A 17283-nucleotide genomic window follows, 5' to 3' on the forward strand; every position below is an offset into this window, starting at 1 on the left:
AATACACATCAAGGAGAGAAACCTACAGACAAATATACTTGATGGACATAGACACAAAAATCATTAAGAAAATATTTTCAAATCACATTGAAAACACATTAAGAAGATAGTACAAATAACATCACCTGTGTTTAATCCCATGGATGCATGGCTGTTTCAACATAGGCAAATCTAAACATTTAATTCACTACATAAATATAATTAAGGGCAATAATTATATAATGATTTGAATAGATGTAGAAAATATTTTTGACAAAACCCAGCATCCATTCATGTTAAATTTGATGAAGAAAATAGGTACAGAGGAACTTATCACAACATTATAATGGCTACATAAAACAAACCAAAATCCAACATGATGCTGAATGGAGAAAAATTGAAAGCATTTACTCTAAAGTTTGGAGCAAGAGAAATATATCCACTTTAATCACTACTATTCAATATGATTTTTTGAAAATCTAGCCAGAGCAATTAATCAAGAGAAGAAATTAAATAGATACAAATAGGAAAATAAAAAGTCAAATTATCTGCTCATAACATGATCCTATATTTAGAAGGTGCAAAAAACATCACCAAGAGACTTCTAAAGATGACATATTCAGCAAAGTAGCAGGATAGTTTTCCTATACTCCAATAATCAATCTGCTGAAAAAATCATGAAAACTATCCTTATTCACAATAACTTCAAAAAACACTTGGAAAGAAGGTTAAATACCTCTACTATGATAACTATAGAACACTGAATAAAGAAACTGTAGAAGGCCTTAGAAGATGTAAAGATCCCCCATGTTCTTGAATAGGCAGAAATAATATTGTAAACATGGTCATATTACCAAAAGCATTATATAAATTCAATGCAATCACCATCAAAATAACAATAAAATTCTTCACATAAGTGGAAAACAGACCTAAAATTTATTTGGAAGAGTAAAAGCTATCCTGAGCAAGAAGAGCAACATGGTGGGCATCATAATACCTGATATTAAATTATACTATAGTACTATGGTAACAAAATGGAATTGAATCAGCTTTGATACTGATACATAGACCAATGGAATAGAATAGGAGACACAGAGACAAACACACATAGATACAGGCATCTGATACTCTGCAATGATGCCAAAAACATATGTTAGAAAAAAGATAGCCTTTTAAACAAATGGTGCTGAGAAAACTGGATATTCATATGTAGAAGAAAAACTACATGCTTGTATCTCACCCTAAACAAAAGTCAACTCAAAATGGATTAAAGACATAGGAATTAGATCAGAAACTTCACAACTCCTAAAAGAAAATAAAAGTTCAAAACTCCAATGAATCTCTGTGGGCAATGACTTCCTTAAGGAGAACCTAAGAATGGAGAATTAAAATCAAGAATCCTAAGTGGAATAGCACTGAATTAAAAGCATATGCACAGCAAAAGAAACAATTAAGAGCATGAAGAAAGCCTACAGAATGGGGAAACATTTCCAGATACTCCTCAAACAGGGGGGTAATACCCAGAAAATATCAAGAAGTAAAAAAGCTTATAAATATCATCAACAATCAATAAATGGGCAAAAAAGCTAAACAGATACTTCCCAAGAGATGAAATACACATGGCCAATTAATATATGAAAAAATGTTCAACATCTCCAGCAATCAAAGAAATTCAAATCAATATAAGAGGTGTGGTATTATTGCTATGCAAATAGCAAAAATAATCTGCATTCATATTAAATGTAAGGTCCATTGTAAGGAAGTTAATTTTCATCTACTGGTTAGACAATGCCATCAACAATAGTCTCGAGCAATTCATTTCCAGAGTGACATGGAAAAAAAAACAGTTTTCTGAGAGAACAAATATTTAGATAATTAAAAGTCTGGAAATTATATAGAGGGATTATACATTAGAGAAAGTTTTGGAATTTTTGCACAGAGAAAGAAGATTTAAGAGAAGCATGACACATATGTGAAGAACTCTTAGGCTCCTAAATATGAATGATTTTAATTCATTTTTATTCATTCATTCAAAAATATGTGAGTGCCCTCTGTATTTAAGGCCCTGTTCTAAGCTACATAAATATAGAAATTAATGAATATATGCATCTGCCCATAAAATTAACTATTTTTTTCTCCTTTGTAATTTTCTCTGTCTATGCATTGGATTTAGGCAATTCCATATATTCATTTTACTTTCCCCCTATTGACCATTATTTCGGTTCCTTCTATCTTTAGGTAGAGCTCTCTCCTCTAACCTGGATTAAATTTATTCACTTAAGAAACATCTGTCTGCCTCAGTCACTATTCTATGTACTGGAGATAGCACAGAAAAAAGACAGATATGTTACTTTCATTTTTATGAATTCTACCATCTCCAGGAAGAGACAGAAGATAAATATTTGCACAAATAAATAAATATCAATTTAAAATTGAGTTCTAGGAATGAAAAGTACAAGACTCTTTCAGAGCACATCAATAGGAAACAATAATATGTAAAATAATACCTGAAATATAATTAAGAACCAAACCAACAAATTAGGAATGAATATTTAGGGTGAGGAAATATCATATGTGAAAACATAGAGAAGCTGTCTTTCTACTGGTCCTTTCCACACAGATGGACACACTCATAGACAGGCCAACGTGCCGTGTTCAAAACTTGATTCATTAAAAAAATGTAGTTGTAGATGGACAGCATGCCTTTATTTTATTTGTTTAACTTTATGTAGTGCTGAGGATTGAACCCAATGCCTCCCACATGCAATGCAAGCACTCTGCCACTGAGCTACTGCCTCGGCCCCTTTTTCTTACCACATTGCACCTTCTCTTGTAGCTGTTCTCCCTCTTATTCTGTACAAATATTTCATTCTTTCCTTTCTGTTCTTTTTTCTATGTATCTCAATTCAATTCCTTCTAATTATTTCCATTGTTTCAATCTCACTACACATTCTTATCCTTCAGATAGGTTCTTGAAACATTCTTATGATTAAATTGACCAAAGTATGCTACTTTCATGTATGAATATATCACAACAAATTCCACTTTTAACTATAACTATAATAAACCAACTAAAGATTTAATAGAAGGAACATCAACAGAGTAGAGAAAGGAGATAAAGGGTGGGAGATGGGGAGGGAATGAGATAGTACTTGGAATTGAAATGAAGCCAATTATGTTGTTTGCATTTATGAATATGTCTAAATGAGCCCCCCATCATGCATAGCACTCTATATCATGTATTAGCACACTAATAAAAAAATAACAAAAACATCCTTATAATTAATTTTTAAAAATATTTATTCCTTTTACTTGTACACAATATCTTTGTTTTTATTTATTTATTTTTATGTGTTGCCGAGGATTGAATCAAGGGCCTCGCATGTGCTAGGTGTATGCTCTACCACTGAGCCACAACACCAAATATTTTTTATTTATCTTCCTTTCTTCCTCACAACTGAAAGAATTAAAGTATTCAAAAGGTTTTATTTCTTCTCCATAATTAAAATTCTTTACCAGCTCCCTATTACCTAATGTTATGGTTTGGATGTGAGGTGTCTGCCAAAAGTTCACATGTGCTACATTGCAAGAAGAGTTGTATGGTAAATTATTGGGTTATAACCTTAACCTAATCAGTGAATTAATCCCCTGATAGTGATTAAAGGAATGGTGACTGAAGTGGTAGGATGTGGCTGGAGGAGGTGGGAATTGGGGAGTGGTTTGAGTATATATTTTGTATCTGGACAGTGGAGTCTCTCTGCTTCCATGTGAGCTGCTTCCCTCTGACACACTCTTCCACGGATTTTTAACCTCACTGGAGCCCCTGGGGAATGAAGCTTACTTTCTATGGACTAAGACCTTTGAATCCGTGGGCACTCAAATAAATTTTTCCTCCTTTAATATTATTCCTGTTCTTGTAGTCACAGCCATGAAAAAGCTGACTAAAACACCTATAGAATAAAATGGAAATGCGTCTGTGTAGACTACTTAAGGCACTCTATGATATGTTCATGCCAATCTCTCCAGTTTCTTGTGTCATCAATCCTTACTTTACATCCCTAGATAATGTCAATAGAAATACTGGAGTTTTCTAATTGCTTTCTCCTGCTTTTGCATTTTTCTATTGCCTGAAACAATAGCAGGTCTCTAGAAAATGCTGAACAGAAGGGATATAGGGAGAGAAAAAGAATGAAAGGGTAAATGAAAGGAAGGAAGCAAAAAGTAAATTAAGATTGGTTTAAAAATATAAAATGATCCATTCATAACAAGGACTTAGAAGAATAATGACAATTAAGATATCTTTAGATTTTGTATTAGGTAGTATAGGAAAAGAATGTCTCTTTTGGCACTTGTAGAAAATTATTAGAGATTCTTGATTTTTCTTGATTTAATGCCATTCTTTGTATTCTTATTACGTGCATCTGCACAGAGTTTTCTTATGAGAAAATGAAGCAACAATAACAATCTTGGTTCACCATTTCATGTAACTACAGTGCAAATTTGAAAAGCCAATTTTGTGATGTCTAAGTTTCAAGGATAGAGAAATTGAGAACCAGATGTTAATAATTTTTTTCCCCCTCAGGGTACAATAGTATGGCATAGGAGGTAGGACAAAAAGCTAGATATCTTTATTCTAAGTCTGCATTTTTTTCCAACCAAATTGGTGTGTTCAACATGATTCTACTCTCTTAAATATATTTACATTTTTCTCAGTTGCTAAGGAAGTTTTTCTATTACAATGAATATTTTAACTCGATTTCAAGAAGAATCTAGCAATCTTATGGATGGTCAAAATCTGAAAATTTTGTAGATAAAACATCTGTCACTTAAGAAAATATATTTCCTTAGCATTGACAGGATGAGATATTAGGGAAAAGATACATGGAGATTTTTTTCCCTTGAAGTACACATATCTAAAACCTCTTAGCATACAATACAGTAACTATTTCTATGAACAATTATCTTTTACTCCTAATGAATATTTGAAGTTAATGTATATTGAACATGGTTGGGCTTCTTTTGAAAGCAATGAGCTCAGGAAAGGAGAAATCTGTGTTACATTAACACTTAAGAGGAGAGGATTTATTTTACAAAATAAATAAAGACCTAACATCCATATTTTAGGAAGCTAAAAAGAAGCACTTTTTCTACCTCTGGGGGGATGTTTCATAATCAGTAAAAGTCAAGTACATTTTTGACATCTTTCTAAAAAGGAAATAATCCATGATCACATATTATTTCCACAGGAAGATTCCAATTAACTTGCAACTTTCTGTGTTTTCTGCTAAAAATGAATCTGGAGCAATGGGGAGCTGCTTATTAGATATTTTTTTTTCTGTTTCATGCTATGCCTTTGATAAAAAATGCTAATGTCTTAGCTCAAGCCAAGACCAAAACTGGCAAGTGTTTTTTTCATCTTCCTTTTTTTCCCATAGGATATCATTGCTAATGCTCTTGTAATTCTTTATAAAATCCCAAGTTGAGTCTTGGGAAGTATTCACAGGTGATGACAATGTAAGGCTACCGCTACTCCATAGGAAGTACCTCCTCTACTTACTGAGAAAACATAGAATATTTATTCCATGTGTCTATTGAAGAGACTTTGGTATAAAAAGAAAGCATAGTTTTAAATTGTGTTCAAGATAATCCCTGATATTAAAAACAATAGCAACAGCAAAACAAAATAGTACAAATCTAGTTATCAGGCTCTTGAACTGTATTTTTAAAATGTTTCTCATTTATATTGTATCTATCAGGCCAATGACTTTCTAGAAATAAAACCACAAATTAAAGTCAACAGCTGAAGTAAAACAAACAAACAAAAAATGTAGAATTCTCAGACTTTCTCTGAATTCTTCAAATGGATACACACAAAGGAAAATATTTTTGTTCTCAAAACAGTCATATTTTCCAGTAGGCCTTGAATATTGGAATAAATGGCATTAAATGAATTATTTAAAATTGAGTTTTTCTCCAACATAAGCAGTAAGAGTTTGAACATAGTAAGTAAAGCCAAGTTGATATTTAGTCACTTTATTCTTTGAACTATATGAGAAAAATTGTTAGTGTTTTACATATAGTTAGTTGATAATGTTTCATAAATGAATAATAAATCATGGAATTCTAACTTTCAGTCCTCAGGACATAAAGATGAATGAGATATATGCCTTAAAGATACATAAGGTGAACAAACACAATTGTAAGAGAGCAGATATCCTGTTATAGAGGGTACATCACAGGACACTGAGGAAGCACTGAAGAGGTTTTATAACCCATATGTGAAAGAAATCATACTTAAATATTCTATATAGATTTCAATTTGAGGCCTTTGTTAAAAATCATCACCCTCAGACATATGCTAAAGTAGCCCCCTGTGGAGATCTCAGGACCCTTCTATGACACTTCTCTATATTTACCTCATCCCTGGGTTGAGAGATCTTTAGAACCTGCAGTACATTCACCTGGAACACATGCCCTTTCTTTCTAGACCATGTTCTATTTATTCACTTCTCTGGAATTCCTTGTTCAAATGGTACTCAGACTACTTCTGTTGTATAATCAGTCCTCTTTCCTTGGGTCATTTATAAGCCCAAGGGGTGACCATAGGACTCCTGTTTGTGGGGAATAGAGATAAAGCTTTGTTTTCCAGGCTGAAGAGTCCACATTCATGCACACATGTGGAAATAGATGAAGGAAATTCAAATGAAAACAGAGTCTATTTGTTAAGAACTTGCTATAGCAAGAGAGCCAATCACAATTGTTCGTATTTGGCAGGGATTAAAACACAATCTGGGCATGGGAAAACTTTATGTTGACAAAAGGAAAGATTTCTGATGTGCTCTAATGGGAGGTTGTTGGTATGGGCAATCTGTACATGTATCATCTAGAAGCAGGATGTTCTGTGTGATTGGTTCAAGTAGCATATTTGTCTTTCCTGGGTTGGTCCTGAATAGGAAACAGTGGCAAAATCTAGGGAAGCTGATAGTCATTAACTACAAACTGAATATTCTGCAATGCTTCCAACAGAGAATGTGATATGCTTTCCCTAGCTGTTTGCTACAGAGGTTGTGGATTAACACTAGAGTTCTCTTGTCATTAATGGTGTGATTACTACCTGTGTGTATATTTCATATTTCACATATGAGGTCCCTCATGTGCTGATTGTAGCTGGTGATGTGAAAGTCAACTGAGTCAGACCAAACTTTTCTATATACATATAATAATATACCAAAGTGAATTTCACCTTTGTGTATATCCATGATGCTCTAATTAAAAACTATTAATAAATAGAAGAAAGATCAGTAGAGGAAAGGGAACAGGGTGAGAGAGGAGGAGAAGGAAAGTGAAAGTACTGAGGACTAAATTGAAACAAATTATATCCCATGCTTACATAATCATTTCAAAATGAACCATAATATTACGTATGACCATAATGCATTAATAAAAATTTAAATCAGGATTCTAAGAACAAGGAAAATCACCTTTCAGCCACATGACTACTTTATTGTGTTGATTTCTAAGGAGTTCAGAAATTCTCAATTTAAACCTAAACTTCAAGGTCTTTAAGCAGATATATTTGTCAATATAGGTAGAATGGCATATATTCTATTTAATGTTTAACATTTTGATATCTCGATTCCTATATTTTAAATTTATACTAATATGTAAATGTGGGATTTCTTTTTTACTTTTTCTATGAACCACAAAATTTTAAGGGCAGGACTGGCAAATGCTCTGAATTACTCAATTACAATTTCTTAGGCTTCTGATTTACATGAATTCTAGTCTGTAATGAAACTTACTGGAGGTAATGCTAATGGTAGGGCAGAAGTTGCTTATTAAAGATGCTACCCTAAAAAAAAAAAAAAGATGCTACCTTGGTACAGCTTTTCAACAACTGAGTAATATAATATGACTGAGGTAGTTGGGAAACCCACAGCTGTAAACTAAGTTAGGAATAAACTTGATATCCTTATTATTCAACCCATTGTTCCAATAGCATGAATGCTTTTATATTATTACTCAAATTATTGTTAAGGACTTTAAGACAATCATTTCACTATAATTTCTGAAGAATACCTCCATTGCTTCATATATGTGCAAGATCAAGTCAACTGCTGGTCATTCAAGGACTGTCATAATTTGAACCCAATTCATTTTTTACATTTTCATCTTGGACCACACTTACATACATGCATCAAGTAAGACACACTGAATGTCTTACTATATTTCTGGCATTCTAAGTCCCTCAAAATTTAGCTGTGTATATGGTCACCCCTCTATTTCAAAGGCCTATTTGTCATTTGGAATGGTAAACTACCACTAATTTGGTAGTTTAATTTTTGACTCTTTGCTTTAAAAAAGAACACAGTTTTAATCTCTTATGAGAGAAAAATGAGCCAAGAGCTTCCTAAATTAAATAAAATGTTACATGGTTTGTGAAGCTTCTGTGATATATAGAGGCAGCACTACCTAATTCTTCCAAATTTACCCTATAAAAATCTGTCTATTACAGAACTTTAGCACTTTTTTAAAAAATGATGTTGTTATTACTGCAATATAACTATACATAATAGTGTGGTTCATTTTGACATAATCGTATAAGCATGAAATACAATTTTCTCCATTTTCTTTTCAAGAATTCACATGGCTATAGCCATGTGGTTTTACTTCCTCTGTCTGTTCTATTCCATTGATTTATGTGTTTATTTTATAAATATTTTATTACGCATTATAGTTAATGAGTTCATTTTTATATAACCATACATGCATGGAGTATAATTTGTTCCATAGTTGTCTGCACTACTCATTTCCTTTCTCCTCCATCCTGCCATGTTTCTTTTCTTCAACTCTACTGATATTCTTTTTCTTAATTTATGCTTTGTTTTTAATTAGTGCTTTATAGATGTATATGAAGATGAAATTCACCATGGTATATTCATATAAATAATTTGGTTAATCTTATTCTGCAGTTCTTCACCTTTTCATCCCTCTTTCTCTCACCTTTGGTGACCTTCCACTACTCCACTGATCTCCATTCTATTTTCATGTAATCCCTTTTCTCTCTCTCTCTCTCTCTCTCTCTCTCTCTCTCTCTCTCTCTCTCTCTCTCTTTCTTTCCTTCCTTCTTTCTTTGTTTCTTTCTCTTTCTTTCCTTCCTTCTCTCCCTCTCTCCCTCTTCCTTCCTTCCTTCCTTCCTTCCTTCCTTCCTTCCTTCCTTTCTTTCTTTCTTTCTTTCTTTCTTTCTCTAATTCCCACATATGACAGAAAAAAATGACCCTTGATTTTCTGAGTCAGGCTTATTTCACTTAGCTTAATGTTCTTTAGTTCCATTCATTTACCAGGAAATGCTATAATTTCATGCTTCTTTATGACGGAGTAAAACTCCATTGTGTATGTATACCACATTTTCTTAAGCCATTTATCCATTTATGGGCACCTGGGCTTGTTCCATGACTTGGTAATTGTGAATGGCACTATTATAAAAATAAATGGCACTATTATAAAATTCTCCCACAATTGCCAAATAAGAATTAAACAAGTATAATACCCTGAAGTCACTGTATATGTGTGTGTATATATACACATATATATGTATATATACACACACATATATGTATATATGTGTGTATATATATATAATTATGTATTCAATAAATGATTTTTATACTGAATGATCTGATAGCCCAATCCACTTCCTGTGTAATTGCAAGCTTTTTTGGGGGGTTTGGGGGATTGAACTCAGGGGCACTGAGCCACATCCCCAGCCCTATTTTGTATTTTATTTAGATGTGCCTTTATCTCTCTAGTACACTGATTTTAATTCTTTAGGATAAATACCAAGGTGTTGCATAGCTGGGCCATAAAGTGTTTCCATTTGTAGACTTTTGATGAATCTTCACACAGTTTTCCAAAGTGGTTGAACTAATTTGCAGTCCCACCAAAAATGAACCTTTTCCCTCCCATATCATTGCCAGCATTTATTGTTATGTGTATTCTTGAGGATTGCCATTCTAACTGGAATGGGATCAAAATCTCAATGTAGCTTTGATTTGCATTTCCAAATTGCTAGAGATGTTGAACATTTTTTCATATATTTATTGGCCATATGTATTTCTTCTTTTGAGAAATGTGTGTTTAGTTCATTTGCTAATTTTTTAAATATAAAATGTGATTCATTTGAAATCCAAGGAGAAATATAGCAAATATAAAATTAGCTTTCTTTAATTATTTTATGAGCAGGAAATTGTAACAACTAAACAATTGAACCATCATCATAAAGGAATAGTCACGAATTGCAACATAAATGTTTTAAGGATTGGGGACTTAATAATGCATCTTGTTCTACATGAATATTCTCGGTTGGAATACCTAATTCACCACATCAGTGAAAATTTTTATTTGCTGATTTTTCATCTGAGTATTTGTGGTGTTTTTAATGTTATCTCTTTGGGTTCTTGACATATTCTGGATATTATTCCCCTGCTGGAGGAGAAGATGGCAAAATTTTGTCCAATTCTGTAGGCTTTCTCTTCATGCTCTTGTTTACTTTGCTCTGGGGAAGCTTTTTAATTTGATGACATCCTCATTATTGATCTTTGGTTTCATTTCTTATGCTTTAGGGGTCTTGTTAAGGAAGACAGGGCCTGCACTAACATGTTGGAATGTTAAGCCTATGTTTTCTTCTAGCAGCTGCAGTGCTCTGGTCTAATTCCTATGTTTTTTATCCACTTTGAATTGACTTTTGTTTAGAGTGAGAAGGGTCAAATTTCATTCTTTTACATATGGATTTTTAGTTTTTCCAACACCATTTGTTTAAAATGATATATTTTCTTCAGTAAATGTTTTTTGCATCTTTGTCAAGTATCAAATGATTGTATCCATGTGCACTTGTCACTGTTAACAGTTCTTTTCTAGTTACCTGCCTACTGCAAATATTTTATTTTATCCCTAACCCTGAAAATGTAGGAAATATCCTTTATTTATCTCTCCTAGGGATAGATGTAGAAGACATAAAGTGAATGTTCGATGAATTGAGTGAAAGTAAAAGGTCAGGAAGAGTTCATTGTCTTGTGTCATACATGTGATATGACACCAAGGAAAATTTTGCCAGCAAAATCATAGTAGTTCTCTATGACCATCAATATATCAATCTCAAGATTATAGTAATGTCAGACTCCCCTATTCCTGACATAATATGAATCAATCTTCTTTAGGTATATTGAAAGTTCAAGGAAAATGTCAGAGTGTTTAAAATACTTAATAACTTAAAAAAGCATTTCATTGTCACTAGTATTTTCCTCCATCTTTTGCATTTTCTTCAGTGTAAATCCCTGAACATGAAGTCTTGGTCATACTGCTCTTCTAAATGTGTCCTATTCTTTCCCACTTCTGCATCTCATTTAAAGATATATCATTTGTTAAGGACAAAACTCTTTTGTAATAATCCCTACCTTTATTTCAAGGTCAACACAAAAGTCAATTTTTTAATAAAAATCTCCCACAATTGACAAATCAGAATTAATCAAGTATACTACCCTGAAGTCACTGTACATCTATATCTATATATGTATATATATATATGTATATACATATATATGTGTATATATACATATATACTTATAATTATGTATTTAATAAATGATTTTTTACACTGAATGATCTGATAGTCCAACCCACTTCCTGTGTAATTGTAAGCTTTTTTGGGGGGTGGTATGGGGAATTGAACTCAGGGGCACTTGGCCACTGAGTCACATCCCCAGCCCTATTTTGTATATTATTTAGAGACAGGGTCTCACTGAATTGCTTAGTGCCTTCCCATTGCTGAGGCTGGCTTTGAACTCATGATTCTCCAGCCTCAGCCTTCCAAGCCTCTAGGATTACAGGCTTCACTGTGCCTGGCTAATTGTAGGCTTTTACGATCAGTCTAGGGACAATCCAAAGTATTGGAGACAGAGGTTGGAGACAGAAGTTTTGGCATCTCTACAATGCTTTTTCTCAGCTTTGGGTACATTTTGAACACAAAATAAACTCAAGCTATAATTTATTTGTAAAGTATGCGAGTTTGTTAGCTATTTGCATATTATTGTTCCTCCTGAAATAGTAAGTTCTCTAACTGGGGATTACTGTATTGACCTTCACTACACATATGGTATTGCTCACTTGTATGATTATCTGTTCTCTTATCTGACATTGAGGATCACTCATTGTCCCTAAATATAACTAGCTGATTTATGGTTGATATTTACTGCTCTGAAAAATTTGGAGGCCTGAAATTGATTACTTTGTAACTAATATATTTACTAATTATCTATAGCATAAAGTTATAGCAGTCTAGGCTTAAAAGCTTAGTGCAAAAATTAAGTCCTATAATACAACCTAACTTCACATCTTTTTTTAAACTCAATTTTATTACTTCATTCACATAGCTCATTCCATAACTTTCAAGGACTTCATTTACATAGCTTATATCTTGTTTTATGGAAAATATGCATGCTAATGTACTGTCAGTAATATGAAGCACCAGAATACAGGCAGAAAGACTGTTAGACTAAATACAAAAGCTCTGTTTGTCTTTTTTTTCACCCCCACTTTGGTACCAGGGATTGAAAGCAGGGTACTTAACTACCGAGCCATATCCCAAAGTTTTACTTTTATTTTGAGACATGATATCACTAAGTTGCTTAGGGCCTTGCTAAATTGCTGAAGTTGGCTTTGAACTTGCAATCCTTCTGCCTCAATCTACCTAGCCACTGGGATTAGAGGTGTGTGCCATCACACCAGCTCTAAATTTGTCTTTATTTGGCATAGAAAGGGAAATGAACAGGAGACTATTTCTATTTGGGTTATTTTTTTACAAATAGTCAGAAAAATACTTTTAGTGCATATTAAATAGAAAAGTATATATCAGGCAGAGCAGAAGTGGATTATCCATATAAGAAGAGTGCAGGTAACAAGAAGCTCTCAAATTTGGAGAAATTTCAGTCATTATTTTTTTTCAAATATATTCTTTATGTCATCCTCTTTTTGCATGCTTCAGGAGCTCCAATTATATAAGTCTTATACATTTTGTTATCATGTTACATCTCTCCAAGTCTCTGTTTCCTTTGTTTACCCATTATTTTTGTTTTGTTTTGTTTTTGAGAGTTCTATTCATCTATCTCCAAGTTAACTAACCACTACATTCCATCCCCATTCTGCAATTGAGACTGTACAATGAAATTTCTACTAAAGTTATTGTACTTTTCAGCTTCAAGTTTAATATTTGGCAAAAGTGTGGAGAAAATGAAATTATTTTGCTTTGTTTGTAGGCGCAAGAATTAGTACAGTCATTATGAAAAACAATTTGGATGTTCCTCTGAAAACTAAAAATAGACTACCATAAGACCCAGTAATCTTACTACTGTGTATCTATCAAAAGGAAATTAAATCAGTATGTCATGCACTCTAATATTCATTATAGCATTTATTCACAATAGCCAAGATATGGGAACCATCTAGATGTCCGTCATAGAATGAATGAACAATGAACACACACACACACACACACACACACACAGAGAGAGAGAGTAGAATACTACCCAGCCTCAAAAAAGGATGAAATCCTGTCATTTGAAACAATGTAGATGGAACTGGAAATCATTAAAGTAAATGAAATAAGCCAGGAAAAGAAAGACAAGTACCACATGATCTCACTCATATGTGGAATCTAAAATATTTGAACTCATGGAAGTAAGGAGTAGAATGGTAGTTAGCATAGACTGGGGGGGCATGGATAGGGAAAGAAAAGATATCGATCAAAAGAACAAATTTTCAGTTTTACATGAGCAATATGCTTTGTTGATCTATTTTACAGAATTTAACTTGAGTAAATAATAATGCATTATAGATTTAATTTTCTCTCTTCCTTCCTCCCTCCCTCCCTTCCTTCCTTCTTTCCTTCTTTTCTTCCTTTCTATCTTCCTTCTTTCCTTTTTATTTATTTATTTTTGTGCCAGGTATTGAAACCAGAGATATGTAATTGAGCTACATCACCACTCCTTTTTATGTTTCATTTTGAGACAGGTTCTCAGTCAGTTGTAGAGCCTCACTAAATTGCTGAGGCTGGCTTTGAACTATTGATACTCTTGCTTCAGCCTCCCAATCTTCTGGGATTATAGGCATGTAACACCACACCAGTTTAGATTTATTTTTAAAAAATATTTAGTTAACATGTATTAATTGAACATATTAGTGCTATTCAGTGTGATATTTCCATAATTATATACAGCATGCACTGATGAGATGCCAACTCCCTTGACCAATTCTCTCTCTCTACACATTTCCCAGTGTCTATTATTCACTATTCTACAATCAGGTAGGCTTTTTTTTTTTTTTTTTTAGATTCCACATGTAGGAAAGACAAATATAGAAGGTACCTCCCTTATTTCATTTCACATAAGGTAGTCCAGTTCCATCCATTTTCCTGAAAATTACAGGACTTCATTGTTTTTATGGATAAATATTTCATTGTGTATATAGCACATTTTCTTTATCCATTCATCTGTTGATGAGCAGTTAGGCTTATTCTCTATTTTGGCTGTTGTGACTAGTGCCACATTAAACATGGGCATAAAGGTATTTATTTGAGGTGCTAATTTCATTTCCTTTGTATATATATCTAGATGTGAGATAGTTGGATCATATTGTATGTCTAATTTTTAATGTTTTGTGGAGCCTCTATATTTTTCTTCATTACAGTTTTACTAATTTAAGTTCCACCATCAATATAAAGGAATTACTACTGCTTCACATCCTTGCAGGTATTTGTAATTTATTTTGTTATTTTTGCTTTTTTGTAATAGACATTCTAATTTGGGTGAGATGGTACCTCATTGTAGTTTTGATTTGCATTTCTCTGATGACTAATTATATTGAACATTTTCTCACATATTTGTCGGCAAGTTGTAATTCTTCTTTTGAGAAATGTTTATTCAGATCATTGCCAATCTAAAAATTAGACTACTTACTTTTATTTTAAGTATTTCAAGTTTTTTTATAGATTCTGGTTGCTGCCTTACTGTAAGATAAATAGTTGAAAAACATTTTCTCTCATTTGGTAGGTTGTCTCTTCACTATTTTGGTTGTTTCCTTTGCTGTGAAGATCGCTAAATTACTGTAAGCATAGATTTAAAAAGGTTTCACTATAATAAAATAAGTGTGTGAGATGATAAATTTGTTAATTATTTTGATTTAATAATAGCACAATGTAAGTTAGTATAAAAAGTCAAAATATTAATTATATAATATATACTATGATTATTTGTTTATTAACAATAAAATAATAATATGCAATTTAAATTGAAATGTCTCTTTTAAATACTTTCTTTACATCTGCTGAAAAATTTTCTTACTATTATCTCAGATCACATTTATCTCATAGAAGATGACTTTAATAGCTGCTATCCACCATCTTAGTCATTTTCTGGGAATAATCTATTTTTTCCTAAGAAATGGTTATATATCCATGGTTCTTTTATATTGTGTCATTCTGAATTTTATCTTGAACCTTTTAAAAATTTAGTTGTGAGACACTAGGTTTTATTAAAATTGTTTCAAATGTTAACTTTTTTTTTTTTTTTAGCAGATAAGCAATCCATTTGGATACTTGTCTTCACTTCAGTGGACTGTAGCTGAACCAGTTAGTTCAGTGTTGAAACATTTGCTGTGTGTTTTGTGCTAGTCTTTAGCATGAGCCACTACTATTTAAGTGTTAGTTTATATTGTACTTCAATTTTTAAAGCGTTTTCTTTACTTTTCTGAATTGGTTTCACACATGCACAACTTTTGAATCTGCCTGGGATATGCATCTACTCCTATACCAAACTAAGGAAACTATTCATCTTTCCCTTTCTCAGGATTTCTCTCCTCATTTCAGGTCTGGAGTGTCTTTTCCTTTTTCCATTGTCTAGATATATGAGATTTCTCCCAGAGGATTAGTCTCTTGTTCTGCAATGTGTTTCTGAAGTATCATGGCTATTCTTTGAGTGAAGAAAAATAAAAGTAACAAATTATAGTTTCCCTTTACACTCATCCAACAGGAGGACCCTTCCCAATTCTCTATTCAGAGAAATGATATTTCTCTATAAATCTTATATGTCATGTTCCACCACTGCAGTATGACTATAGTTACCTTTAGGTAAGGTTAGAAGAAATACAAAGACAGATTATCACCTTACTATCTAGATTATTAGGATCCTTTTCCTGGTCTTCAGAAGGATAAATTTTCTCTCCTAATTTTTGCTGACTGTGATTGCTGGACACGTTCCCAATAAAGGCTTCCATCATTCGACGTGTTTGATTGTACTCAATTGGAAATATTGTCTTTTTTTTTTTTTTTTTTTTTTTTAATTTTTATTGTGGGTTGTTCAAAACATTACAAATTTCTTGACATATCATATTCCACACTTTGATTCAAGTGGGTTATGAACTCCCACCTTCACCCCATACACAGATTGCAGAATCACATCAGTTACACATCCATTGATTTACAAATTGCCATACTAGTGTCTGTTGTGCTCCGCTGCCTTTCCCATCCTCCACCCTCCCCCCTCCCCACCTCTCCCCTCCCCTCCCCTCCTCTCTCTCTACCTCCTCCACTGTATAACCCTGAGGGTCTCCTTCCATTACCATGCAATTTCCCTTTAATGGGATTATCTTATCTTGACCAAAACTCAGAATTGTAGATTTCTTTTTAATGTATTAATCTGAAGGAATATCCTCTAAAGTTCTATTTTGATTATGTTTTTTCATGAAAATGACCTATAGTATTAATGGCAACCACACAAAATTTATAGTTAAAGAAAATGGAGATTGAGTTTTACTAAGAATGCCCATGTTTAGAGCATCAAGAGCATGGAGTTTTAAGTCAGACTCCTTGATTGAAAACACAGTTTACTGTCTGGTTTTGCAACTGGATCTATAGGCAAACATTTGCCATTTATTTTAATTCACTAGTACTCTCTTCATAATTTGTGTTTACTGTGGGAATTTATTAAGTTCATGTATTTTAAATCTCAAGGATGATGAGGGATTTCATCTGCTTTGTGTACTACTTTGCCTTCAGTTATTTGAATAGTACCTTGTACCTATAGGCACTTTAAATATTCATCAATATTTGTAAATCACCTGGCATTTAGAAGGTAATCAATGAATGTTGGCCATTGTGATATGGTATAGAGTACCAATGAACATCTATTGGCCAAACTGTGTACTCCATCTGCACATACATCTTAACTAAAATATTTGTTATAAATTGTAAATGCA

Source organism: Marmota flaviventris, chromosome X (assembly GCF_047511675.1).
Source record: "Marmota flaviventris isolate mMarFla1 chromosome X, mMarFla1.hap1, whole genome shotgun sequence".
NCBI classification, from domain to species: Eukaryota; Metazoa; Chordata; class Mammalia; order Rodentia; family Sciuridae; genus Marmota; species Marmota flaviventris.